At 38.7% G+C, this 27229-nt stretch overlaps 1 long non-coding RNA gene across 2 annotated transcripts in view; it reads left to right on the forward strand.

Moving 5' to 3' along the window:
* LOC123791080 (uncharacterized) overlaps window positions 1–27229 on the forward strand; it is a 45958-nt gene that overhangs the window by 7008 nt on the left and 11721 nt on the right. The window contains exons 3-5 of one of the 2 annotated variants that reach the window (XR_006779275.2): window positions 15230–15454; window positions 19626–19810; window positions 24322–24402. This is a non-coding gene — a long non-coding RNA (uncharacterized LOC123791080). The remainder of the gene's footprint in view (window positions 1–15229; window positions 15455–19625; window positions 19811–24321; window positions 24403–27229) is intronic. The other variant, XR_015722565.1, reaches the window with a different exon arrangement.

Below are 27229 nucleotides of genomic sequence, written 5' to 3' on the forward strand. Positions count from 1 at the left end.
TTTATTAAATTGGATCATCTCACTTTTTTTTTTCTTTTGGTCAGTCTAGCTAAAGGTTTTTCAATTTTTTTTTTCTTTTCAAAGAATCAACTCCGAGTTTTGTTAATCTTTTCTGTTGTTTTTCTGTTCTCGATTTCATTTATTTCTGCTTTAATTATTATATTGTTTTCCTTCTTCTAACTTTGGGCTTAGTTTGTTATTTTTCTAGTCCCTTTAGGTGCAATGTCAGGTCGAGTACTTGAGGTCTTTCTATGTTCTTGATGTATATGCGTGTAGAGCTATATACCTCCTTCTTTCTATTGTTTTTGCTGCACCACATAAATTTTGGTATATTGTATTTCCATTTTCATTTGTCTCAAAATACTTTTTTATTCACCTTATAATCTCTTCTTTGATCCATTGGCCGTTCAGGAGAGTGGTGTTTAATTCCCATGTATTTGTGAGTTTTCTAGTTTTCCTCCTATTACTGATTTCTAGTATCATACTATTATGCTAGAAAAGATTTTCTTGCCATGAGTTCAATATTATTAATTTGCTAAGACTTGTTTTGTGGCCTAACTTAAGATCTGTGCTAGAGAATGTTCCATGTGCACTAGAGAAGTATGGGTATTCTGCTATTGTTGGATAGAATGTTCATTATATATCCGTTAGGTCCATCTGGTCTATAGTGTTATTTAAGTGTACTGTTTCCTTATTGCTTCTTTTTTTGGATGATTTTTCCCCTTCTTGTTAAGATCTAACAACCACTTGCCATCTTGTGAAACACAGTAATTGGGGGATGACTTTTCACAGTCTCTTGGAGAGGAAGACCAACTCAATGAGAGCAGAGAATCTACTAGACCTAGGTCCTCACTCCACAGCATTCAGGAGTTGAGAGAAGATTGGTGAGACCCTGCCCATTTTCAAATGACCTTGGACTGGGGTAAGAGTCAATAATTATCTTATCCCCTGCACACCTCCCATCTTCACATAGCCTCAAATGATTTCTCCAACCCTGTCACTCCTCAGTGCAGTGCTCATTCAATGAAAGAACAAATGACTTGGATTCTAGACTTGCCTTTCTATAAACTGATGATATGCTACCTGTTACATAATTTATCCTGTTACCCTATTTAAACCAAGGGGTAGACAAGGTGATCAAAGTCTTCTCAACTTTAAAGTTCACTGATGTGGAATGTGGAATTTAATTCACCTGGAAAATAAGGTCTTTACCCAGTGTCTATATTATTCCTTACCAACAGAGATGGGACTTGGCATGTGATGTCTTCACATTGAATTTAGAGTTCGTCTCTCTCCCTGTGGTTTACTTTGTGTAAAATTTTAACCTCGATATGGGTTTCTTCTGATTAGTTGATATGCTTTCCTCCTTTCAACAAATGTTTAAGTATTAAAATTTCACTTTAACCCAATATGAGACAATCAAATTTTGATGGAAAAAGTAAATAGAAAATATCAAATCTATCCCAAAGCAATAAATAACCTTTGGATTTTCTTGTAGTTTTATTTACTATTGCTGCTTCTCTTATACATAGCTGATTCTCATTCAGTGGTTTTCAAATAGGCTTTCACCCCAAAAATCCCAACACGACTTGGAAAGAATCGTGAAGCTCAGGAAATTCCATGATCACTCGGAAATTTTCGAGAACTATGGCAAGTATGACAGCATCATAGAGATAGGCCTTAAGCAATTCTTGTACATACCATTTATCATCACAGTGCGTATTTATAAAGCTGATTTTATCATGGGATTGAGAAACAGAGCTTTTAAAATATATTAGGAAAATACTGTATCCGTACATACAGGCAAACAGTATGTAGGATAGCTTTGAAAATGATATGCTCATCAGCCTGGAACAGTACTGATTGATCAGGCGACTAGAGAAGTATTCCCAATCCCAAGAATGTACCAGCAGAGGAATCTAAAGAAAAATCCACCTGCAGTAAGGGGTCTGCATTTCAAGTCTATTAAATAAAAATTAAGTACTTAAAAGCGTAGTTAGGTTTCAGATTAAGGTAGACTAGGTCTCACTATTGAAACATTTAAAATATAGCCACCAAGTCTGTGAAAGTCTTTGGATATATTTGGACATATTTTCCTTGTGGCAAAATGTGGGTCACAGAGAATAAGCTTTCCTTTTTAAAATAGAAATATACTGATGTATAAATGTATTGCTTCTAATGTATCCATCTGCAGGGTATTATTTTTCTCATAACAGGAAATGGCAGAAGTAGGTAACTACATTCTTCTGGTGGCAAACAGAACTGAGCAATCCTTCGCAATTACAATGCATAGGTTCTACTGGTCCTAGTGCAGGAAACATAACAATTTGCATATTTTAATTTAGAGGTTAGAGACCCCTGTCAAAGCAACAGCTTGGACCAGGCCAGCAAGGAGAAATCGAGAAGAGAGAAATAATTGAAAAGGCAGTTCCCAACAAAATGAAATTTGTCTCGTTGTCACTTAAGGTTGTCTTCTTGTCTTTCTGAGGGAGCAAGGTCAGCTTAAGAATGAAGGAGAGTAGAGCACGGTAGATCACTAAGGACCAAAGGATAATTTTTTTTTAATAACAGTGGCAATCGCAATATATATTTATGAAGGGGAGAGGAAAAGAATGCACACCAGCTTTCCGGTTAAGAGTCAGCAGGTGTCCTTTGAGTGGAAATATTGCAGACGTGTACACGGCAGATCTAAAGTTTGTCCTCAAAGACAAGCAGGTTACAGAGGAGATGAAGTACTTAATGAAATAATTGAGTGTGACATATTGATATAGAAGTTCGGAAGGCAGAAAAGGATTTGCAACAAAATTAAGGTCTGTCCCTCTTGAAACAGTTCCCGTTTCTTTTTCTGAGGCCTGATAGGAGATTTTCACGAGAAAAGGAGCCCATTTTATTTCTGTCTCCCAATTTATGCCAAAACATAGATACCAGTGTGAAGTTTAACATTTGCAACCTCATGAAAAGCTCATTGGAAAAAGGTCCAGAGGAAAATCAAGTACGAAATGTGTCTTGGTTATGTTTTAGAAAGGTTTTAATCTCTCCGATGTCATGTGTTTTCAGTTAAAATGTATATTAGTAAAAAACTCAGGCACCAGCAGTGAAAGGAATTAAGCCTGGGGAATGTTAGTTTTAGGTACAAGCATGGAGGATGGCTAGGGCTATTATCAGGGCATAAAAACAGCAGCCAAATTTCAACTCTGAGTGGGGCTAAACATTGTCACAAGTATCTGGGCACATGAAAATGCTTGCTTGAGAAAATGAAGCTAAGTATTTTATGTTCATGATATAGTTTCATCATTTACATAAAAAGAAAAGAAAAACATCTACAAAGAAGTCATATTCTCTGGTTGGCAAGTTCTGTTCTGTCCTAATACATTGGAGAGAAGCCAGGCATCATGACAGCTGACTTGGTCAGTGATTCTCCACCGGCGGGACATTGCTTAACCAAGTTTGCAGACGAGCTGGGTAGGGAACATGAAATGTGTGAGAACTGCCCCCCTCCATTCCCTCGTTGTGAATCAAGGATAGAGCATTAATTACTATTTTGAAGAATCAAAACACTGGACTAGAGTACTAGCTCTCTGGCTGGGCAACCTTGGACAAATCCATTAGTAACCCCACACGTGAGTTTTCTCATCCTGAAAGGAGGCATTGTTCTCCCTCAGTTTTTGTGAAACTACACAGATGAATGTGCTCTTTTAAATGGTTGACCATGTTGCAAATTTAGGTTTTTCTTATGAATTGACAGATGAATGTACATATTTGGCTTCTAGATACTTGCGAACCCATTAGCTCAGTCGTTTTTCCTAAAGCTAAGTGTCAAACACCTATGCTTCCTCTTTGGTCCCAAACATATAAACAATGTAATCATGGGCTTCTGCTCACTTACCTACCCAGGGCATCTTATAAGAAAGAGTGGGCTTGTTCTCACGAGTATATTTTCAACATGCACGACAACCATTGCTCCAGAAATGTTTCCTAAATTTCTGTCCCCCCCAGTGATTTTTTTCCTTCGAAACATAGTAAGAAAATAAGAAAATGTATTTGCCACAAAATGTATCTAATAATGAGGTCATGTAAAATGCCTAAAGCTTCTGGTAAGATGCTGCTAAGTGGCAATTTTGGAAAGAAAGTTTATAGAATTTACTTGGCACTGCTGAGCCTTTCCATTAAAAAGAAAAAAAAAAAAAAGGAAAGAAAGGAAGACCACACAACACTTGCTATGAAAAGGTATTACATTTTCTCCAGAGAAGTAACACTTCCTCCTTGGTTTGGAGGCTCTCCAGTGACTCTAAAGCATTTTTGCAGATTACTACCTAAGGTTTTTAAAACTCACAAAATAGCCATGAAGTAATAAAATGGAAAATCGTAGTATGCCGATCAAAGGCAGATATAGAAACGGTAGTCCTAAGAAAATGCGACCTGTCGAAAACCTCCTTAAAAAAAAGCTGATGGATCCAGAAATAGAATCCAAGCAGCTGACTGTAAGCATTGGGCAACACTTCCTCTCTTCAGAATTATTATTGTTAAAAGCCTTTGCACATAAGCAACCTCCTCTCCTTGAGGATGGATGAGATCATGCTAACAAGCTACCCATTCTTTCCCTAAGAAATACTGCAGGCATGGCCAATGAGCTAATTCATAGTATGTTCATGGGCCACAGTGAACACACACACACACACACACACACACACACACACACAATCCCATTCCACCGTCAGTTTGTTTTTGTTTTCTTAAACCAAGCTTTAATTGGAATTTTAATTTCAAGCTTTGGCCCACAATTTTTGCCTAAATTTCACACTCCGTCCTTTTCGGTTCCTACTTGTTCTACCCTCCCTAAGTCATGTAATGAAGAAGTAGCCCACGGTAGAATGGATTTTTAACAGATTGTATAGTTTAGCTATTGTCACTTCCACAAAGGCCATTCATTAAACTAACATGCATTAATGGACGTGAAATAGAATTTGGAAGGTTGGAAATCATGAAATCTTGACTATGGAAAAGATATCAGTTAAAGTTATCACATCAAAATTCTACTTGGTCTTAAAGATGTTGAAAAAAAGTGAATATTGGGGTGCCTGTGTGGCTCAGTCGGTTAAGCCTTGGCTCAGGTCGTGATCCCAGGGTCCTGGGACTGAGCCCTGCATCTGGCTCCCTGCTCAGCAGGAAGTCTTCTTCCTTCCCTGCCCTTTCCCCTCCCCCTGCTCGGGCTCACACACACTCTCTCTCAAATAAAAATAAAATCTTTATAAAAAAGTGAATATTTTTAAGGAAAAAATACAAATAGCATCTCAATATAATGTAGGTAATTTGTAAACTTATATATGCCTTTTCCTGTACAATACTTCTGAGATAAGAAAATGGAAAAGATAGTATTAGTAAACAGAAATTGGCGCTTCAAAGACCAGCTGAAGTTATAGTCAACAGGTACTTTGTCCGTGTGTAGGGTTTAGAGAAGACTGTTGGCACACACTGGGTTTTAGGCACAGGAGGGCAAACACAATTACTAGCTTCATCTTCCTTAAATATGAAAAGAGGGCATTCTGGCTACTCTGTCAGTCAGCAGTTCCCCATTCTCCCTCTGCAGTCTTTCCATTACAATGCTCATGAAAACAGGGAAAAAGATGCAGTTTCAACAGCAGTGGAAACTAGCAGTATTGGTCAAAAATGTGTCAGGCAAACAAGCTGGAGAGTCAAGCAGGGAAAGCTTTAGCCTGGGGGCACAATGACAAAGCCAGGTGGGTTAATACGGGGAGGGATTTGCCATCTATACCACCTCATGGAAGCACAGGTGCACCTTTCTGTTTTGTGAAAGCTTCTCCACGTGGAATCCAAACACACTGTTCTCCCCTTTGGCCCTACTTCAGTCTTTACTGCATCTCTGCCCGATAATCCTAGGGAGTGAAACACTACTGAGGCCAACATGGGTGTGGATAACCTTTTAGATCCAGATGTTGGAATATTTATTTCACCATTTAGAGATAAAGCTTGCCATGCGGCTCATTAAATAAGAGCATGGGTTTTGGATTAAGAAAAAAAAAAGCCTAATTTTACATCCTGGTTCCACTATTTCCTACCTCTTTTATCTTAAAAAAGTTACTTATCTTTGAAAGCCTCATTATTTTCACCTTTAGAAGGGATGATAATAGTACGTTTTTCATAAGATTTTTGGGAAAAATCATTGAAATAATATATTCAAAATGTTTGAATGGTGTTTGGCATATAGTTAAGTGCTCAAAAATTATTAATATGCTCAAAAACTAAAATGTAATTACAGAATTAAAATTATTAGAAACAATAAACTGTATCAACATTATGGAAAATTGAGCTTTTAATGAGGAGTAAAATCTTAAGTGTCTTAGAACCCAGAAGGAAAAAAAAAACAAGGAAGTGGAGACTGATGTGGGAAACAAAGGCAGAAGAAAAATTATTAAATTTCCTTGCTACCTAGAGCAAATCGACAAGTCCTTGAAACAGAATGCTCAAGATTCTTTCTTGGCCATTGCTTCGAATCCTACAACAGAAACAGTGATAGAAAAAATGATAGATATTAAAGTCATAGAGACCTCATCAACATATGTCTAACTGGTGTCATCATAAAGAAATAAAAGTAATAAATTATATTGGAAGCCAAACTTAGTAAGCTAAATACTTCAATATGTAAAACAAATTATGTACCAGACAAGTAAATGGAGAAAAACAATTAGACATAGGTTTATATAGATTCAGTTTCTTTTTTGTATATTTGTGGTTTCAACTTTTAAAGAAACCTTAATCCAGGCAAAGCATTAAAAAAAGAAGTCACAACAAACCAAACAACAAAGCCAGAATCATTTTGCAGTGTTTCCAGTAACACAAAATTCTAGAAACCCGTAAAGCAATGTCGGGGCTCACAATCGCAATTATTTAATTACTAACAGAAGTCAGACAGATAATGCAAACGAGTAAAGTACTGCACGAAGTATGGTGAATTGAAGAGTGCCGGGCAAAAGTAACCATTGGACTCTAGTTCTGTATTGCTAGGTGAGAATGCTCTCCAGGGCTGCCAACTGTTCGAGCCTTTCATGGAAAGCCAGGATTATGAATTTTTATGTGAAATCTCCAGTTTTTTTAAAGTCATTAACAAATTCACATTTTCTGTTAATACTCTACGAGCCAAGAAAAACACATCAGCAAGCAAATATATGATCTCTAAACTAACTCCAGGTCAGCAGTTCATACAGAACACAGCTATAACATACATGAAAGAGTTCCATTTCTAGCCAAGTTTTTGTTCATGTTTAAGAGAAAAACATATTTTCATATGTTGATCATTTATTTTCAGACATTTCATATATATCACTACTTTTCCTATCTTTCTGCTTTTAACATTTCTTTATAGAACGATTTCTTTCAGGCAACCTATAAATGTATTTTGTGTCCTCTCTCTCTCTCTCTATATATATATATAAATTTATACATACAATCCCTACCTTTTAACTGTGGTTTAGATCATTTATATTTGATATGATTATTGGCAATCTATTATCCTGCCATTTGATTTCTATTTGTCCCATTTTTCCTTTGCTCCTTTTTTTTTTCTTTTCTGCCTTCATTTTAATTGGGTATTATTTATGATTTCATATTATTTCTTTTGTTCAATGGAGCATTAGTTATAAATGTTTTAGTGCTTACTTTAGGGTCTATAAGTATACATCTTTAACCATCAGAGTCCACCTTTAAGTGATACAACACAAATTCATGTACACTCTAAGAAACTTAAAATGAAGTATTTCCATTTTTCTGCTCTGAGCTTTTGAGCAATCGCAACTATATATTTTGCTTGGACATATGTTATAAACCATATTACACAGTTATTAATTTTGCTTTAAAGAGCAGACCCTTTTTTAAAGATATTTAAATAACTTTCTTACAAAAACTTTATATGTACCTACATAGTTATTAGTCCCAAAGCTTTTTATGGCCCATAGGTTTTATATATTTGAAAAGTCTTTATTTAGTATTTGTTTTTGAAAGATATTGTCAATGGGTAAATCATTGTAGGTGGACAGTTTTTCTTTTAGTACTTCTGGTTTGCATTATATCCAATGAGAAATCTGCTGTGACACATCGTTCTTTTACATGGAATGTACTTTTGGTTTGCATTATATCCAATGAGAAATCTGCTGTGACACATCGTTCTTTTACATGGAATGTACTTTTATCTACCTCTGGCTGCTTTTAAGATTTTCTTTATCCCTAATTTTAAGCATTTGATTCTGATGTGACTTGGTGAAGTCTTTTTCATGTCACTTGCACTTGAAGCTTATTGAGTTTTTGGGATCTTGGGATATATGGTTTTCAGTAAATTCAGAAAAACTGTGCCTGTTATTTCTTCAAATATTCTCTGTACTCCTGGTTTTCTGTCTCTTAGCAACTCAAATCATGTGTTTATTTTCCCTAGTGCTCACTGATTCTGTGGCCATATTTCTTTAGCCTTCAATCTTCTACATTTTTTAAAAATAAGTACTTTTTATTGATATGTCTTCATTTTCACTAATCTCTTCTTCTGCTATGTCTAATCAACCATGAATCCCATCCAGTGATTTTTTTTTCATCTCAGATATTATAGTCTTTATCAGTGTAAATTCAATTTAGTGTTTTAAAAAATCTATCTTGTGTCTCCATTTTACAGGTGCGGTCTTTCCTTTAGCTTCTTGAACCTATGGAATACAGACATAATAGCTTTTTTAATGTTGTTCTTTACCAGTTCTGTCATTTGTGTATTTCTGGTTCTCTTAAAATATTATTTTTGCTCCACTCTCTTTCTCTCCGTGGAGTACTCAGCTATATATATCAAGAGTTAATAAACGTTTTCTGTGAAAGACCATAGAGAAAGTACATTAGAGTTTGCAAGTCATTTGTGCCACTGTTGTGAGGAAGAAGCCATAGACAGTATGCAAATGGATGGATGTGGCTTATGATAAATATATCATCTTGTTCTGGTGTTTCTTTTTTGGGTTGATAACATCCTTCTTGACATTAAATTATATTTGTCAGGTAATAAGATTACTATGTCAGTTATCTTTTGGTTCATATTTGCTTGATATATCTTTTTTTTTTCTTTTATACAACGTATTTTTGAATCTTTGTTTTCTGCATCCATTATTAGAGTCTATACCTTTTAACTCCTTTTTAGCTCACTTTTATAGATAACTATAATTACTAGATAAATATGATTGCCATTATATTAGTAGTTATTTTTCATGTAAACCTCACACTTTTTTCTTTGCTTATGTTTTCTATTTGATAGATTGTAATTTGTTCTGCTGTTTAAAATGTATACATGGTATTTTGTTGTAGTTGTTATTATGGCAGTGTCCTCCCCAAAGACCTGTAATCATGATTATATTCTTGTAGCAAATTTTTAAAGTTGTATTATGTATACGTACACACATCTATATGCATTTAGGTATATACGTTTTAAATACCGATGACATTTTTCAAGGACCTGGAACAAATAGTCCTTAAATTTGTATGGAACCAGAAAAGGCCCCAAATCACCAAGGAACTGTTGAAAAGGAAAAACAAAGCTGGGGGCATCATAATGCCAGATTTCAAGCTGTACTACAAAGCTGTGATCACAAACACAGCATGGTACTGGCACAAAAACAGACACATAGACCAATGGAACAGAATAGAGAACCCAGAAATGGACCCTTGGCTCTTTGGGCAACTAATCTTGATAAAGCAGGAAAAAACATCCAGTGGAAAAAAAGACAGTCTCTTCAATAAATGGTGCTGGGAAAATTGGACAGCTACATGCAAAAGAATGAAACTTGACCACTCTCTCACACCATACACAAAGATAAACTCCAAATGGATGAAAGACCTCGATGTGAGACAGGAATCCATCAAAATCCTGGAGGACAACATAGGCAACAACCTCTACGACATCGGCCAAAGCAACCTTTTTCATGACACATCTCCAAAGGCAAGAGAAACAAAAGATAAAATGAATATGTGGGACTTCATCAAAATAAAAAGCTTCTGCACAGCCAAGGAAACAATCAAAAAAACTAAGAGGCAGCCCACAGAATGGGAGAATATATTTGCAAATGATGCTACAGACAAAAGACTGGTATCCAAGATCTACAAAGAACTTCTCAAACTCAATACACGAGAAACAAATAAACAAATCAAAAAATGGGCAGAAGATATGAACAGACACTTTTCCAATGAAGACATACAAATGGCTAACAGACACATGAAAAAATGTTCAAAATCATTAGCCATCAGGGAAATTCAAATCAAAACCACACTAAGATACCACCTTACGCCAGTTAGGATGGCAAAAATCAACAAGGCAGGAAACAGCAATTGCTGGAGAGGATGTGGAGAAAGGGGATCCCTCCTACATTGTTGGTAGGAAAGCAGGTTGGTGCAGCCACTCTGGAAAACAGTGTGGAGGTCCCTTAAAAAGTTAAAAATTGAGCTACCCTATGACCCAGCCGTTGCACTACTGGGTATTTACCCAAAGATACGGATGTAGTGAAGAGAAGGGCCATATGCACCCCAATGTTCATAGCAGCATTATCCACAATAGCTAAATCGTGGAAGGAACCGAGATGCCCTTCAACAGATGACTGGATTAAGAAGCTGTGGTCCATATATACAATGGAATATTACTCAGCTATCAGGAAGAACGAGTTCTCAACATTTGCTGCAACATGGATGGCACTGGAGGAGATAATGCTAAGTGAAATAAGTCAAGCAGAGAAAGACAATTATCATATGATTTCTCTCATCTATGGAACATAAGAACTAGGAAGATTGGTAAGGGAAGAAAGGGATAAAGAAAGGGGGGTAATCAGAAGGGGGAGTGAAGCATGGGAGACTATGGACTCTGAGAAACAAACTGAGGGCTTCAGAGGGGAGGGGGTGGGGGAATGGGATAGACTGGTGATGGATAGTAGGGAAGGCACATATTGCATGGTGCACTGGGTGTTATATGCAACTAATGAATCATCGAACCTTGCATCAGAAACCAGGGATGTACTGTATGGTACTAACATAATGTAATAAAAAAACATTTAAAAAAAGAATTTTATGTATTTCTCTTCTAACAAAACAAGTGATGAATGTAATTTTCTGAAGGGACATTTTCCTTCGCAAGACAAATATCTTAATTCAGTCTCACTACTCAGGTTTGCTACCGCATCAAATGAATCATGTCAACTTTCAGTTCTGGGTTATTGTATATATACTTCTTCGTTTGCTCTAGATTCTCTCTCAGGTTTTGCCAACAATAACTGTTAACCACAATATTTGATCATTCTACTCACCCTATTTCTTCCATCATATTCTGGATGTGTTCTTTTCTAATTTGAATATCTCCTCTAAAGCTGTTTTCAGTTGGGGTGTTAGTTCCTTCCTTTGCTTTCTATTTAGTAGTGTTCAGATTTTCTCTTTTGTATTCTTCAATTATACTCTGTCTAGGTGTAGGTTTTTCATTAATGCTATTTGGTACTCAGTTGTATTTCTAAATGCAAAATCTTTCATGTTTCTTTAATTCTGAGAAAAATGCCCACATTTTTATACATCATATTTACACTTGGAACTTGGTTGTGGTTCATTTTTCTTGTTTTATATGGCTAATATTGTCTAATATCTCTATATTGATCATGCTGTTTTAAATTCTTAATGTGTCAGTTCCAATATTTTTGCTCAAGATGGCATATATTGCCCGGTCTGTACTTTCTCTTTTAGGTAATTGTAGGTTTTGACATCTAGTTATTTTGGTGACTTCCTGTTTTCCTGGTACACCAGATACTCTGTTTCAGCAGGACCCCTGAAAAGAAAAGATGATCCTGAATTTCTGGAAATGTGTTTGGGGCAAGGGCCAAAGGTCAGGCTCCAGTCTACATGAATTGTGGGGAATTTAAAAATAGAGGAGGGGTAAGCCCTTGGGCAGAATGTCTAGGAATCACAGAACCCCGTGGAGTCCAGACTAAACTGTCACTCACTGGAGTTTCATGCTGTCAGTGATTCATGGCTCATTTTTAATGGTAACACAGTAATGGGAGGAGGCTGTCTGTCTAGGCTGATATTCATCAGCGAATGAATATCAAGGCAGAGGACGGGGGACAGTGAATGTTCAAGGGCAGCTGGTCAATCTTCACCTATTTTTGACAATTCATCACTCGGGCAGGGCCTCTGTGCTGCCTCAATATTATCTCAGAGACGCTACGTTAGTGATCTGAGCTGCGGTAGCAGACTTCTGGTGAATGGGCAGGTGAGGTTGTCCACAGACCACAGAGGGGAAAGGCAAATATCAAATTTGAAAGGCTTGTCTCCACGTCGTCTTCCCAAGGTCATGTTTAGAGCACATCCATAGGATACAAATCTTGCAGGAGGATGCAAGCCCTGACCCTTTCCACATGCAGCGATTTCAGACAGCCCTCAGCCTTCTCAGGGCCTTCTGTTAGTTATTTTGGTTAGCTCCTCAGAGACATTTTCCTGTAGTGACAATATGACAAAATAAACCTGAAGGTTGATTTGAGGAACCCGAGCCAGCAGGACAAGCCAGTTTACCATCTTGACAAGAACTGGCACCCTTCAAGGCAGTTGCTTCGTTAATTTTACAAGTAATTTGCATTTGTTTGCTTTTGTTGTCACTGTTGTTTAAATAGTTTAGAACCCTTTTTCCAACTTGGGTCTGTTGGCATAGTTTTCTTGCTAAAGGGCTCTTATGTATTCATCAATATGTGCACGATTCATTATACGTTTAAGAGTTCTGTGCTGAAGAGTGGGGTCCATACCCATGAGAACTGCACCAGTTTCAATTCTTGTCTTTCAGAGTGAAGGGAAGTGGGAGAGCTTGAGCTGAGATGGTTTCCTGTCACTGGATCTCATTTAAAATAGTGCTCTCCTGCTAGCAGTTAAACAGACAAAGAACAGACTGTAGTGTGAAAGAAGCTGAATTATGTTTTTGCCTGCACCCCTCAATTTGGATGCATTTTCAAAAATAGCTATCAAAATGCAAAAAAAAAAATAAATAAAACAAATTAAAATGCAAAAAAACCCCACTTACATGAATTCCATACAGTTTTAATTCTAAATATTTCTAAAAACTCTTCTAAGATTGAATGTATTTTTTTTATGAAGGGAGGTGAAATGAATAATTTGAATTACAAAAAAGCCTTGATAACCCCCCACACATCAATTTACCTGTGAACAAAAAGATTCACACTGAGAAAATGGGATTTAGGACTATTTGATAAATTACTACAGACTACTTGAATATTCCATTAGCAAAATAATAGCTCGTTATGGAACCTCAGAAGAATGTAGTATAATTACAATAGTACTATCCTCCCTTGGGGGGTGGGAGGAATGCAAATGTTAAAAATGATAGCTATTTAACCAATGTTAGGGGAAAATGCCTCAAAACAAACTGAGAGGTTATATGATTTTTGGAACTCAGTGAAATTTTTGTAGTTTCCACCAGCTATAATGAGTTGAATGTGTTTCTGCCAAGTGAAGGTTATTTGCATTCTTGGACTCACAGAAACAGACGCACACCGCATGTGATAGTGATGATAGAATTGCCTTAGTCTCTGTCAAACTTGGCTGCAAACCACACCTGGATATATTTGAGAAGTGATGGCATGCTCATACGCTTAGTACCAGGTGAAAACATTCTGGAAGATGATAATTGACCAAAGGTGGGTCAGAATGGGTATGATGGAGGAAAACATGAAAGATGAAGGCAAAAAGAGAAGAAGAGGAGATAATTGAAGACTAGTGTCCAACCTGTAAATATACTGACTTCTAACACAGAGCCAAAGTACAAAATACTAAGTGAACAAAATCCCCCAAGTTCATGAGCTAATGAATTTGTAGCAAGTGCCCTTTTGTTTCAATTAACCCAAAATGATATAAAATGAAGAAACAAAAATTCATTTTCTTTAAGAATTTAGCTTTATTTTTCAGGCCTGAGGTTAACTGTGACATTTAGTAAACCACCTGGGAAAAGATAAAACTGCTAAATCAAGTCATGTAATCTCTTAAAGTTAAAAAGTCACTTAAGAAAATAAAAGGTATAGTGATTAACTTCAGCCTCGAAAGCACGAATCAGTAAAAACAAGACTGGACTCAAGGTGTGGCTTTTTTTTCTTTTCTTTTGTAAAGCTGACATATTTGCCCAAATTTTAAAAATTTGCAAAATATTTCAAGGTAAGAATTTCACAGTGAGCAGGGTTATTCATACCTAAACCACGTTGTTATGTTTAATATTATTTAGTTGAACATGAAGTGTATAATGACCCCAAACTTTTCCATGTGAAGTATATTTGAAAAGAAACCTGATTGGTCCAGTCTCCATCCTGCTGTAAAGATCACCACAGGCAAACTCTACTTGCAGAATAATAAAGAAAAAATATCTACATATTCAAAACAACACTACTGAACAGTTGGGCTTGTCAGCTCACCTATGGGGTTTTATTCAAATATCCACACTGATAGGATGAAGGCAGGACCTTACCCAGTTTGTTCATTGCCCCACTGTCAAAGCCAGAACGAGATGAGCTCTCAATAAGTTATCTGCTGAATAAATAATAAAGAATGTATGATTAACATGGAAGACTGTAGGTTTCAATACATAGCCACCTTCCCACTATTTGTACTAATGATAGCAATCAGTGGCAGAATAGTTCAAAATCATGATTAGTTCAATCCGTAAAGTCTATATATTTAGAGACAAACGCTGTAACTTTCTCAAAGATGATTTTCTTGGACACATTTAAAATATCCTTCTAGTTCTTCAATACGCACTGGCAGGGTGATGGGGAAGTGACTAGGAATGTAATTAAAGGAATTAGAATCTTTTGAATAATCTATAAACAGAAAACCCAAAGTGACTTATTTTGCATTCATCCATGAAAATGTTATCCAAAAATTCAAAAAGTAACATTTCGTAATATTTCATAATTTTCCCCAAACACTTCCTCTTTTTTCTTTTTCTTTCTTTCTTTTTTTTTTTTTTTTTGGTATCCTTTGTTGCAGTTCTGGAAGGATGAGGTCCCAGGACTAGAGCAAGCAGTTCTTATCTCTGTGATGGACAGCCACGATGAGACGTGGAGAGCGCCCAGGGGCAGTTACTTGTGGGCCCAGGTAAACCCAGTACCAAGAGGGCTGGAGAAGAGCAGACTTCTCATACTGAGTGAGTTTTCCTTTTTTTTCGCTGTAGCATCCTATGGCCTGGGCCTAACACAGCCAGAACCCTGGAAGCGAGTAGCACAGCCCGATCAGAAAAAGCGCCAGAAAAAGTATGGCTTGCAGAGCTGAAACTGGAACTTAAAACCCTGAGAAATAGTGAGCAGCCCAACCCCCCACCTGCGCCAGCTCCAGCCAATCCGGGGGCAGCAATGGAGTTGCCCCTACGGAAATGCAGAGGAGACTAACTATAAACGAGGTGAGGGCAGGGTATCTTTCTCTGTCGGCCTCCAGCCGCTGTGGTTCCAAGAGAGCTGGGCTAGTCGCCATTTCTTTTTGTCCCTTTGTCCTCTGGTTGCTCCACTCAAGGTTGCAGGCAGCATCTTTTGTAGGTAGTCTTCCATCAAATTTGGAAAGTTTTCAGCCATTATTCCTTCAAAATTGTTTTCCAGCCATGCACCTTTTGTCTTTCTCCTGGCACTATGAAGATACAAGTGTTTGACCATTTGGTATTAGCCCACAGTTCCCTGATGCTCTGCGGGCTTGCTTTCTTTTTCTTTCTTTCTTTCTTTCTTTCTTTCTTTCTTTCTTTCTTTCTTTCTTTCTCTCTCTTTCTTTTTCTCTTTCTTTTCCTTTCTGCCTCCCCTTGCCTCGCCTTCCCCCTCTTCTTTCCTTTCTTAATCTTTCTCTCTCCCTCTCCTCTCTCCCTCCCAACTTCCTTCCTTCCTTCCTTCCTTCCTTCCTTCCTTCCTTCCTTCCTTCCTTCCTTCCTTCCTTCCAAAATGAGTATCTGTTCTTCAGTCTTCAAGTTTACTGACTCTTTGTGCCACTTCCATTCTGTCATTGAGACCAAACTACAAGATTTTTATTTTAGTTCTTATATTTTTCAGTTCTAAAATTTTCATTTAAGTTCTCCTTTATGTCTTCTATTTCTTTGCTGAGATTTTCTTTCTTTCCATTTGTGTCAAGGGTGTTTCTGTTGCTGTTTCTTGTTGGAGAATTTTATACAACTGCTTTAAAGTTTCTGTCGGATAATTCCAAAAACCTCTATCATCTCAGATTGTCTTTTCCTATGCAAGTTGGGATTTTCCAGGTTCTCTGTCTGCTGAGAAATTTCGAGTTATATTGCGAACATTTTGAATACTACCTTGCATCTCTGTCTCCGGTTGAAAGCCTACAGAGATGTCGGTTTTTTTGCTCTGGAAACAATCAACTTGCTAGGGTTCAAATCACAGGTTTTGACCAGACTTCGTTGGGTTGTGCTTCTTTGGTTTTCAAATCCCTCTGCAGTGCCATTCAAATCTCTGTCCTGCATGTCCCACACGCAGCCAGTCTGGGACTTGGGGGGTGGGGGAGAGTGGCCTGTCCTGTCATTTAGTTCTCACATTGGTGCGTGCTGTTCGTATGCAGATCCCTGCACATGTCGCTCAGGTAAGCACAGGAGTTCACATACAACCGTAGGAAGTTACTTTCTCAAGCTCTTCCCTCTCTGCTCTCTCCCCCAATACTTTCCTTTAACTCCCCTTTTTCAGTCCTCTGGCTATAAAGCTGGGGCTCTAATATATCCTGGTGTGCTGCACACTTTCCTTGGCTGCACCCACATTGGGGTCAAGGGAGGGCGGAGTGAGAAATGGGGAGAAGAGGAAGTAACTGGGCCTTCTCCCCTTATTTTGAAACCAGAATGCCTTTATTTGGAAGGGAAGGTTTTCTTTTCTCAAAGTCATTGGCTCCTGCTGGATCTACTTGTTTCCATTGCCACCACTGCTCTAGGATCACTTGACTGAGGCAGTAGAGAAAGGAGCAAAGGAAAAAGAAAAAGAAGAAAATAAAAAGAAGACATTAAATGGGACTTCCACACTCTTCGTGAGCATTAGGAGACCCTCTTGGCCCCACTTGAGTCAGAACTAGAATGCTTGTCCTGGATTTCTGTCTGTGCCAAGGACCCCTTCTAATTCTTGAGCTATCTTGAATTCAGGCCATGAAATTCCAGAGGGGAATAAGACTGGTGAACTGTCTGTTTGATGGTACTTTGAATTCTGGTCTTATCCAGTCCACTTGCTGCTATATTCTCTTCAGAATCTTCAACTAACCACTCCACGCACCTTCTTTCCAGGTTTTAAAGTTGCATTCAAAGAGAGATGGAGTGGGGAGTGCTTAGTCTGTCTTAGCCAGAAGTGAATGAATCTCTGTCTCTGCCCCTCCCTAACTCTATCTCTGTCTTCCTATCTATCCCTCTATGTATCCATCCTTAGATTAGGTTAGTTTAGATGCTAGACTATAAAGCTATAAATGGTTGATCAACATTTTATTTTGGCAGCCCTATTAATTGTTTAGGTTAGAATTTCTTAACTCAAAAGCTGGTTTCAAGATTCCTTTGCATAAAATATTCAAGATGTGATGATGTGTTTAGGAAATTGAGTTAATACGGTACACAAATGTCCAGCTGTATTTTCCTTATCCTGCTGTAGAGATAAGCATTTAGAATGGTGATGAGCTTTATTATTCTAAATGAATTCATATTTTAAGGGACATGAACCATCTACCTACCACAAACTTGAATCCCCTTGATCATATCTTTTCTAAGTGGCAGTCATTCTAGGATAAATCTAGAAATACTGCTTTCCAAGGCAGTCCAATTCGATTGCTATGAAATTCTTCTCTAAATTGAAGCCAAATCAGTTTTTCTACATTTTCACCCATATTTCATTTTTCTGTCTCTTGAGGTCTTAAAGAAGAGGGCTTAAAAAAAAAATCTATTTAACTTTTTTTTTTTTCCCAAACAGGAAGACCTTTTAAATATTTGAAGACAGCTTAGCTTTCCCCACCTAAATAGTCCTGGTTTCTTTGAAAGCTTTTCATATAATAGTCTATGGCCATGTTTCCCTGGGTGGTCTACACACCATCTGTTGCAGAATCTTCTGAGGTTCCTATTTAAAAAATGCCCATCTTAGGGTTTCTCCTCAGATGTACCGAGTCACAATGTCAGATCGGAGAGCCATCGCTCTGTGCTGTGGGAGTTGGGCCCCAGCTGGGCTCAGTGCTAACCTGCCCTACACTCCTGTTAACTGAATTTCCTCTGCCCATCAAATGAATACCAGTGGGGAACTCGTCCTTAGAATCTCAAAAGTATTTTAAAAATGTTTCCAGAAATCGGCAAGGGCATACGCATTGGGATTCCTGTATTCTCTGATGGACAATACCATTTCTAGCAAACAATGTCATGTGAGCCAGGATCTCTGAGAATCAGATACTGAAGCTACAAAGTTCCAGGCTCCATTTGTGGATCAAAAAGACTAATTAGGGAGAAAGAGAACGAGAGCTGTGGGGATTGGTAAGGGGACTTCTGTTGTTGTTGTTATATTACATCTGGGCTCACGGGCTCATCTGTCCCTCTGTGGGAGAGAGGCAGGAGTACCTCAGCTTTAATTCTTTCTTTGTGTCCTGATAGAAATCCTTTTGTACAAAATTTGATCCTCAGCCACAAAGAAGTGGCAGAAGGAGTTCTTAGTCCAGGTTCCCATTAGATTCAGCTGCGAGTTTAAAAACAAAATACCAGGATGGGCTCCGGGTCTAGAGATGATGATTTAGCTGGTCTGGAATAAGGCCCAGACATCCATTTTGTCGAAGTGCTCCAGGTGATTCTAACATGCTTCGAGGGTCAAGAGCTGCTATCCTAAATAATTAAAATAGAGCTACCTTCCTGCTGGCATTTATTGTCAAAAGTGATGTGAACACTTCCAGCTAATTGATACCAGAACCATAAAAACCTGGTAAGTATTTGGAGAGATACAGCTTCACTGCTTTTGGGAGAAAAAAATGTTCCAGTTTGAATCTCTAGAGAAGAGAGAGACATGTTTGATTGTTTGGGGGAAAAAAATCTCCTTATAGTAGGGAATAAATAAAAGGAGACAAGTCCAAAGGGAAAAATTCTTCACTTTGCTCCTGAATCAGTAGGACACAGCGAAAATCGATCACTCGTTTTTAAATAAATAACTTTGTTTTACTAACCTGTGCAGCATTTAGGCCCTGCCACCCCTCACTATTCAGATCATGACAGCTTAAAACAAACTAAAAACAGTGTTTTTGGAGATGATGTTGGAGCATTTCAAAGACACGTAGTTATTCCTCTGCCCCTAGAAGCGTATATGTAATTGGGATTGCCGGCTGAATCTCTTTGGCTTGAAATAAAACTAACATCTTTTTTTCATTTTTCACTCTCTGCATATTCATACATAGTAATTTTTCCCTCTTCTGAAAACAATACACTCCAGCAAAACCACATTATAATCAGACTTGACCTTGTTTCCCCCCCCGACCCCCCCCCCACCCCCGAAGAGTCAACTTTTCAACTTTTACAGCTGTTGGGAGCTGCGCGCCAAATCAAAGCTGAGAAAAGCTTTGTAGTTTCTGAAATGTCCCCTTCTTTCCAGAAAGTGACAGAAAGTCTTGGGATGTCTGAGCCCCTGCCAGACGGTGACAGATCTCGCAAGACCTGCCTCCCCTCTCATCTCTCAGGAACTCAGCTGATTGAAGGAAGCCACCTGTTCTGAGGCCCCCGACTTTCCCTGTAATCAAGAAATAACCACAGGGGAGAAGAATCTCTTTGTTGGTGCTGGTGAGTGCCCCGCAAGTTCGTGGTGTAACCAAACGCGAGCAAACTGCAGCCAAAATTAATGCCAAGAGCAGAGCAGAGGCATATTAATGGTCTCCCTTCATTTTTCTGTTATTATCGTTTGGTTCTCTGTTAATATTTGAGCTACTACCTCTTGGCATGTAGCGATATAAAGAAGGTATTCTCCTCCTCTCTGGAGTTTCAAATTTTTATTGTCAAGAAGACTTTTTAGCAGAAGGTATTCCAGCGGTAACAGTTGTAGACTTGTGGAGAGGGTTTGTGGGAGTAATCAGCAGTCAGCACACACCAGCACATGACCTAGCCTTGGCCAATTAGAGGTTTCAGCCTCTAAATTTTAATCTGGAGCAGATTTATTTTATTTTTATTATTTTTAAGATTTTATTTATTTATTTGACACAGAGAGAGAGAGAGAGACAGAGCACAAGCAGAGGGAGGGGCAGAGGGTGAGAGAGAAGCAGACTCCCCACTGAGCGGGGAGTCGGATGTGGGGCTCAATCCCACAACCCTTAGATCATGACCTGAGCCGAAGGCAAACCCCTAACCAATTGAGCCACCCAGGTGCCCCACGATGCAGAAGATTTAAAGAGAGAGGGATTGAAGATGTATTCATAGCCCTCACTGTGGCCCACCGGTGAGGGTACAGGGTCTAGCCCCGTCAGTGTCTATAATGACTGAGGCAGTGTCGCAGTTGGACATTTCTGCCACAAGGCACTTGTGTTTCTTCTTGCTTCTTGTCTTTACCAAATTCCCTGACTTTCGGTCTATTTCCTAAGGCTGATTTTCCATCCTCCTGCAGATTCTGTGAACCGATTATATTTTCAGTAAATACATTTCTATTTAAATTACCCAGGACCAGGGGTGCAGTCAGATAAGCATCCGACTCTTGGTTTCTGCTCAGGTTGTGATCTCAGGGTTGTGAGATCGACTATTGATTTGGGCTCCGTGCTCAGTGAGGAGTCAGCTTGCGATTCACTCTCTCTCTCTCTCTCTGCCCTTCCCCCCACTTGTGCTTGCTCTCTCTCTCTCTCAGATAAATAAATAAATCTTTAAAGTAAATAAATAAAGAAAGAACCCAGGACCAGATTCTGTCGCTTGCAACAATGGATCTTACCTGATACACATGAGGTGAACATGGTGCATCATTAGAATGAAAACTAATCGGTTTAATTCCAAGCCTAGCAATATTCCTTGGGGAAATTTCTGCAGTTTTGTAATACATATGAAATTATGATCCAGAGCATAAACAGGAGATTGGAGATAAATATTAGAAAATTCAATGATAGCGGTGCCTGGGTAGCTCAGTCAGTTAAGCATCTGCCTTTGGCTCAGGTCATGATCTCAGGGTCTTGGGATTGAGCCCCATGTTGGGCTCCCTGCTCGGTGGGGAGTCTACTTCTCTCCACTCCCCCAATTCATGCACCCTCACTCTCTCACTCAAATAAGTAAATAAATAACATCTTAAAGAAAAAAGAAAATTCAACTATAGAATTCTGTAAAAAGTTGAGAAATGTTATCGAATTTTGAGATTGAATATTCTTTACTAGAACTCCTTCAAATTAAGTAAATGCTAATTTTTCTAAAATGTGGTGGATGCAGTCCTGCTTTGGAGCAAGGGCTTTGTCAGCATTCTCCATGTGTAATGGATGCTAGAGGCTTTCAGCCATTAAACTTAACGTGAGAAATACTGCCATTTCTTTGCGTTTTAATGTAGAATTGGAAGCCTTTCTTTCCGATGATTTGAATCTGGGTCATGTAGTCTCCACTCTTGTGGGGTCGAGGAAAACAAGCAATAACCACTGGAACTTTTGGAATGTTCCAGCCCTTTTATCAATCACTTAGGTCACCTAGTTTCAAAGGATTCCTCTCTGGGGCACCTAGACTTTGAGGAACCCCAAAGGAAAGAAAATAAAAGCATCTAAGCAGGCTTTTTTTGTTGTGTGAGGGCTGCATCAGCTGAATGGAGGGAGTCTGAACACTTGTCTGGTGAGACAGAGCTAGTTAAAGAAGAAGTTGCTGCTGAAGCCCCTGGGAGTAAAGCCATTCTCTCTATAGTTTTCCTTTGTAAAGGATAAAGATAGGGTTGAGTGAACCCAGAAGCTTTTTCCTGTCCGGGGGGGAATTAGAACAAAGATTTCCTTTAAAGACAGTGTGCTTAGTACTGCTAGTGACGGATGAATCTCAAAAGACTCCATCGTGATAAAACCCCAACGTGTAGATTCTAGGTGGAAGCACAGAGTAACTTCTCTAAACTTTTCTCTTCGTGCTCTTTGTTCCCCTGACACCTAATTTCCTGTTTCTGGCTCTCTTCCCTCATTCTCATCCCATCTGGCCCCTTTACCTAGAAGAATTATTATAAAATAAAACAAAACCAAGACCCCAAGCCCTCCTTGATGTTCCCCTTCTAGAAGGAGATAGATCCACGCGTTGTTGGAACACCCATCCTTTCATAGTAGAGCAGCTCGGGATTGAAATAATCAAGAGTTCTTATTTAACATTAGACTTTCTGCCTGATTTTATCTTCTAAAGTCGTTTTTCCAAGAGACTAATGTTTACAGTACGGGAATTCTGGGATAGTCAATTAATAATGGTTAGTAGACCACTCAAAATGCCTATTGCTCCAGAAATAATAAATATGGTGAAATCCCACTGTACACTGTAAAGGTACAGCTCTCCTCACTTCCCGGGACTCATGCCTTCAATTCCAGCCTTTTCCCAGCATCTGGGTGCACAGATCCACAAGGCTGGGCAGTCGCCATGTGTTTCTCTGTATGTCCTGAGTTGTAACGTTGACTTCTTATTAGGACTCCTGTTTGAGATGAAGTTTTACTCCGATGAAAAAAATTTTGTATTACCTTATCTTCTAATGCAGTACTCTGGAGTATTATATACACATAAGAGGACATATAAATATATATGGAAAAATTGTTGAAAAAATATTTGACTAAGGTGGCCTAATTACATAAAACCAGTGGAATTATATAGCTCTCATTTTTAGCGCTTCGCTTCTGTGTTCCAACTGTTATTTATGTTTCTCCTTAGCAAAGGTCTCTCAAATATCTAGAGAGGTGAAAACAGAGAAACATTTTCCCAGCAAATGCCCTTAGGGCTGCTATGTGTGGTTGAGTAGTTGCACACTGCACAAATTTAAGAGAAACCACTCTCACTGTAGTCAGTCTATGTGGCTACCCCGATGTACCCCATCTTTGTATGTTTTCTCCCTTCCTTTAAGATGGTACTCATTAAAAAAAAAAGATAGTATTCACAAAATGATATAAATGACAGAGATATCCATTAGTTCACTGAACCAAAAGTAAGCATACAGACTGTCAATTAGTCCCTGTTTTGGGGCAAGTTGGCTCCTATCTATTTCCAGTCTCTTGACCCAGTGATTCCCCTCCATTCCGTTATGCTACATAGAGTAATCAGATTTCTAACATGTGCCAGATAGTTAGTAAAGCAATAACTACATGATAACCCCCTATTCTCTAGTCATACTTGCGAAACCTGAATTTGCTACTCTGTTCTTATGTTTCCAGATCTTTGGACCTAGTCTGGGTCCTTCTAAAAAATAAAGTATAATTCACATACAATAAAATCCACTCTTTTTAAAGTTTTATGATTCTTGAAGTCTGGTAACTACCACCACAGTCAAGATATAGAACTGCTCTGGGGCGTGGGGGTGCTGCAGTCAGTTGGACATCCAACTTTTGATTTCAGCTCAGATTGTGGTCTCAGGGTCATGAGATTAAGCCATGTTGGGCTCCACACTCCTCGTGGAGTCTATTTGAGATTCTTTCTTCCTCTCCCTCTGCCCCTCCCAACTCGTGCTCTCTCTTTTTCTCTTTCCCTCTCTCTAAAATAAATAAATAAATCTTTGGGGGTGCCAGTTAAGCGTCTTACTTTGGCTTAGGTCATGATCTCAGGGTCCTGGGATTGAGTCCTGCATCAGGCTCCCTGCTCAGCTGGGAGTCTGCTTCTTCCTCAGCCTCTTTCCTTCCCCTCTGCTCATGCTCTCTCTGTTTCTCTCTCAAATAAATAAAATTTTTTATTTATTTGAGAGAGAGAGAAAGCACGGCAGGAAGAGGGGCAGAAGGAGAGGCAGGATCCCCACTGAGAAGGGAACCTGATGCAAGGCTCTATCTGGGAACATGACCTGAGCCAAAGGCAGACACTTAACTGACTGAGACACCCAGATGCCCCTAAACAAGGTCTTGAAAAAGAAGAAAGAAAGAAAGAAAGAAAGAAAGAAAGAAAGAAAGAAAGAAAGAAAGAAAGAAAGAAAGAAAGAAAGAAAGAAAGAGAAAGAAAGATCTAGTCATTCCACATCATCTCCAGTGTTTGGAATTTTAGTGGTTTGTTTTTATTTTTTATTTTAGCCTTTCTAATTATTAAGTAGTGGTATCTGGTTGGGGTTTTAATTTGCATTTCCTTAATGACTAATGATGTTTGCACATAGTTTTATTTATTTATTTGTACTCTGATTTTCTTCTTAGAGTTTCCATCTTATATAGACTTCGACAGCAGAGCAAATACCAGCTTCTCTAGAACACCTTCTCAGATGGTCAGCCAGAGATGTAAGTTCCTTCTCTTTGGTGTTTGAGTATAGCAATGGCAATTTGCCTCTGCTGGTGCATTTCTCCTTTGCCTCTAAACTGTCTGCTTTGATATAAAGATGGTGACTCTTGGGTAAAGAGGGACTGTGCTCTATTCATGGTTGTATTTGGGGTGCCTATTTCAGAGCCTGGTCCTTAGCTCATATCTGACAAATTGGAGATCAGATGGATGAACTCAGATCAACTGAGTTCCCTCAGGTGTCCAATAATAGGGTTGACAGTATAATTACAATAATCCTGTCTGTCCGGATGCTGTAATGATTCCATCCTTTAGTCTCACTGCAGGAACAAGTTCTCGCAAACATGTGGAGGCTGCAGGGAGGGGATGGACACATAAATATGTGACAACTGATGATATAATAATAAACTATTAATAATCCGTACTGAGTGCATTATAGGTGGCAGGAACACGTCAGAAGTTTAATACATTATTTAATTTGTTCCTCATAACAGCCTTATAAAGTAGATATTATTCACTGATATCCTCATGCTATAAATCAGGAAATAGGATATCAAAGTGATTGAAACAACTTGCCCAGAGTCGCCCAGCTGTGAAGTTATGGAGCTGGGCTATGGACTCAGGTCTGTCACTCTCTAAATCCTTTGCTGTTCCGTGCTTGGCAGTGTAGCCCTTGTCCTGTGCCAGGAGCTGTCCCAGATTCACTGTACTGTCTGTACCCTTCTCTATGCATCTAGCAATCACAGCTGAAAGACCTGGGGAATAAGGGATTGCTTGCCTTTGAAAAAACTAAATAAAATGTTAGTGTTTTATAAATAACCACTTTAAACAGGTGTGAGGGGAATACAGAAATAATAGGTGGAATTTAATGAGCTGTTTGGATATTTAAGGTCCTTTATCACAGTTGAAAATGAGGTACCTCTGATGAGAAATCAAAATGCTATATTCTGGGTGGATGTGCAGGGGCCTGATGTTCCTGTGACCAGAGTTCAGCACCTGTGAAGTCCCAGTGGTTGATGCAAGCTATTATGGGGGTGCAGAGGTTCTATTTCTTCCATCCCTCCTGTCCCTCAGCCCCAGAGCCTGTTGCTTCCCCTAATTGCTTCTGCTTTATTTGGTACTACCTGACAGTTTATTAAGGAAGAGAGAAATTGCAGTGATTTATCATTAAACTTCCACTGTAATTACATTTCCACACACGTAGGCTCTTGTCAGCCTTACAATTCAGCTCAATATTGCATACATTAATGTTATTAGGATATTAACAACTATTAGTGCTGGGCAGAGCGATCTGTTTTTTCATTAAGCAATAAGTAACATTTGGGGATGTGCTATGGAGGATATCGACAAAGAAGCAAAACCCTGGGGCATGGAGTCAGGCCCTGCATTGAAGCTGGATATTGCACTGCCTCCCCCCAGTTGCAAAAACATGTGATGTCACCCCATGTGTTTCCTGGGAGTGTGTGGCTATGGCAGGGCTTGCAGGTGTTGAGTGCAGGGGAAAAATGTCTGATGCATTGGAAATATTTAAATAGCCTTCTCATAGTATCATTTATGGGATATATTCCTAAGGCTAGAGAGATGCCATTCTATCACTGTATAAGTCCGGTGGCCAAAAGGTTTGCTTCCTTTTCTCATTTTTCCCTCTCTCTTTGGCTCAGGGACCATTCCTTCATATTCCACTATACAAACTTAGCAGTGATGACCCCTCCTCTAATATTTCTCGCTCAGTCAACATACAGAGTCTAACTTTATTGAAAGGTAGTCTGGCCAAATCTAAAATCCTATCTTATTTTTTTAAAAAAGATTTTATCTATTTATTTGACAGAGAGAGAGACAGGCAGTGAGAGAGGGAACACAAGCAGGGGGAGTGGGAGAGGAAGAAGCAGGCTCCCAGCAGAGGAGCCTTATGTGGGGCTCGATCCCAGAACGCTGGGATAACGCCCTGAGCCGAAGGCAGACGCTTAACAACTGAGCCACCCAGGCGCCCCTAAAATCCTATCTTAATGAACTGCATGGTGATGGAAAATTCTGGCAATTGCTTCATTAAGCTCACAAGATGGTGGATGAAATGGATGAAGTGCTGGTACGAGGATAGCAAATATCTTTTCGAAGTTCTTCAAAGCAAAATGGAGTGTGCTGCTTAAGGATTCAGAAAGGAAAGGGCTTGGCGAATTGTTTGAATTTCTGCATGATGTTCTTCTGGTCTTTGAAATTATTTATTATTTATTTATTTATTATTAGAGGGAGCGTGGGAGATGCAGAGGAAGAGAGAGAATCTCAAGTGGACTCTTACACTGAGTGTGGAGCCTGATGCAGGGCTCAATCCCTTGCCCCTGAGATCATGACCTGAGTCAAAACCAAGAGTCGGACGCTTAACCAACTGCACTACCCAGGCACTCCTGAAATTATTTTTTAAAAATATTTTCTTTATTATTGGCAAATAAGAATTGTATATATGGAAGGTGTCCAACATGACACCTTATATGCATCTGTATATAGTGAAATACATATATAACTATACATTGTGAAAAGATTACACAATAGAACTAATTAATATATCCATCTCCTCCCACAGTTACCATTTTTTTTCTTGTGGTGAGAACATATGAGATCTACTTTTTTAAAACAAATTTCAAGTATATAATGTATTATTATTAACTGCAGTCACTGTGCTGTACATCAGCTTCCAAAATTTATTCATAAGTGAAAAATCTGTACCCTTTGATCAATATTTCCCCTTTCCTTCCATTCCCTCACCTTTGATAACCATCATTCTACTCTCTGTTACTATAAATTCCACTCTTTTTTTTTTTTTCTTAAAGATTT

Source organism: Ursus americanus, chromosome 32 (genome assembly GCF_024610735.1).
Source record: "Ursus americanus isolate L20-20 chromosome 32, mUrsAme1.1.p, whole genome shotgun sequence".
In the NCBI taxonomy this organism is placed as follows: Eukaryota; Metazoa; Chordata; class Mammalia; order Carnivora; family Ursidae; genus Ursus; species Ursus americanus.